Source organism: Helianthus annuus, chromosome 3 (assembly GCF_002127325.2).
Source record: "Helianthus annuus cultivar XRQ/B chromosome 3, HanXRQr2.0-SUNRISE, whole genome shotgun sequence".
NCBI classification, from domain to species: Eukaryota; Viridiplantae; Streptophyta; class Magnoliopsida; order Asterales; family Asteraceae; genus Helianthus; species Helianthus annuus.
The window spans coordinates 45,713,959-45,716,569 of NC_035435.2; positions in this window are offsets into that span (position 1 = coordinate 45,713,959).

The following is a 2,611-nucleotide window of genomic DNA, read 5'->3' on the forward strand; positions in this document are numbered from 1 at the left end:
AGGATTGAAACTACTAGAATTATATAAGTTAAGTTCTCGAGAACATCTTTCAATTAAATTAAACAAATCATTGTATAGACCAAAACAATTTGGGCGTATGTGGTACAGTCTCCTTAGTGAATATTTGTTGAAAGAAGGTTATAAAAATGATTTTGTTTGTCCATGCATTTTTATAAAAAGATTGGAATTTGAGTTTGTTGTAATTGTTGTATATGTTGATGCCTTAAATATCATTGGAACTGCTGGGGAGCTCCATAAAGCAATTGACTTGCTTAGATAGTAACAAATAAATTAACACAGAACATAGTCGAGTGTTAAGGCTAAAAACACTAATACTAACTACACACGTTCTAGGTAAGCATACCTATCAATATATGTATAACGTAGGTAAGTACCCAAGTATCAATCCATGGACATAAAATATATTAACCTATCTCTTTCGTAATATTTAACCTAAGTAATTTATAATAATCAGGAACTAAATAACCTATTTGATTAAGTTTTAGAAAACAATGATAAAAAGATAACCAGTTAGGTTCAGAATCATCTTAATTATTACTTTTGCAAAACAATTGATTATGATTCTTATGTAAAACTTGCCCTAGAAGACACTATTAACAAGGGTGTAGTGTTAAGAAGCTAGAGCCCTAGCGGGTTAGCCCCATGTCCCCAAACAACCAGGCTATAGACACATCCAACTATTTGGTTCTAAGTAACTACAACAATTACTCATCCGTTGTGATTTAATAGTCTCGTATATTGCTTTAGCAACCTAGATTAACGAACCAAGCAAATTTCAGACGGTGTCTGTTGTCTTTAAAATTGATGAGTTTTGTACTCAATATCTTAAAATGCTACATGTTATGCCCTTTAACCCTAACCTAGTGAATTTTTTTCTGTTAAATTTGGTCATGTGATATGCACATGTGGGCATTTTTGTCGTTTCACCTATCCATGGACTATAGTGTAAAGAGTAAAGTACAGTTTCAGTCTCTGAGGATAACACCCGCTCGCAAGTTAAACCCCTATTTTGAAAAAAAATCAACACTCCAGTCTCTGACGTATTTAATTTGATTCAATTAAGGTCCTGGGGCAAACTGTCGTTACTTCACCGTTACTGAACTTGTTAAATGACTATAATACCCTCCAGGGACCAAAAGTGCAAGTACGAAAATTATACTTTACTCAGGGACTGAACCTGCGAGCGGGTGTTAACCTCAAGGACTGAAACTGTACTTTACTCTTCTTCTTCTTTATAACTCTCTGCATATGGAGGTTTGAAGGGGAATCCACACTTGCAGATTTGATTCAGAGTAAAGAGTTTCATGATAATGTTGGTAACCCGTTAAAAACAAATGGGTCAAATCACCATACTCTTCATCATTAAACTTCTGTTAACAATATTAGCACTCATGATCAGATTAAAGGATCTCTCATGATCACATGTGGTTGCTTTTCTTGGGCTAGTTTTGTCATCGTCCAAGTAAGTTTTACATTCAAAATTCAAGAAAAAATAAGCATTTGCGAGGTAAAAATGTGAACCATATATGGAATGCAACACTTAATGTAGCCAGGTATCTATTAACTTGAAAAACAGCCTTGAAAATATTTTCTAATCCTTTGTGATGGAGATCTAAAGGAGATTGCTGATGGTCTTGTTGCACAAAAGTAATTTTTGAAATGTGATCTCATGCACTCGCGACGAGACTATTTTAAGCTGGATTTTAAAACTAAAACGGTCATCAACTACGTTGAATCATTTTAAGTTTTTAGATGGTTTCGAGATGGTCTTGAAAGTACTGCATTTTTATAAAAGTTGTACAAACAGAGAGATTGCCACACCATATATTATGAGCACACAAACTCCATCTGCACCATCGGCTCCTGTTGCAGTTGCACTGTATCCGGTTCTATAAAAGGTATGGTAGCATACAATTCAAGGGTCGCAAGATGGGTTGGTCGGCTAGGTCTTGTGTAACGTGTTGAAATGGGTAGTGTTTGACCTGAAACACTATACATTCAAAACTTGTGCAGTTCCTGGAGAAGAAGGAAGGATTGAAAGGTGCAAGTGGGGGCTTTTAGAGGGATTATATTTGTTATAAGGGTTTCTAAAATACAAAGTTACCACAATGCCCTTCGTTTTCTAGGTAAAAGGACAAAAATGCCCAAGTCAACTAACAGTTGACTGACAGAAGTTTGCCCAGACCCTTAATTGAATAAAATTGAATACATCAGGGACTAGAGTGTTGATTTTTTCAAAATAGGGACTAAACCTGCGAGCGGGTGTTAACCTCAGGGACTGATAGTGTACTTTACTCTAGTGTAAATAACCTAAACATCTTTCCATTTTCGTCTCTCTGTTCTCTTCTCTTTCTCGCCTCTAAACTCTTATCTCCTTTCGAAATATATACACCAAAAACATACATCATCAACCTGATTTGGAACAACCTTTTTATAAATTCCACCTACATGTCAACCACCTCCAATCAATTTCTCAATTTCACTTCCCATATCACAAAACACAGAACCTAATTTCCACTTATTATAATCATCTAAATCCTCATGATCATCAAAATAAGTTCTAACATCAGTTTAAATCACATTCAATTGA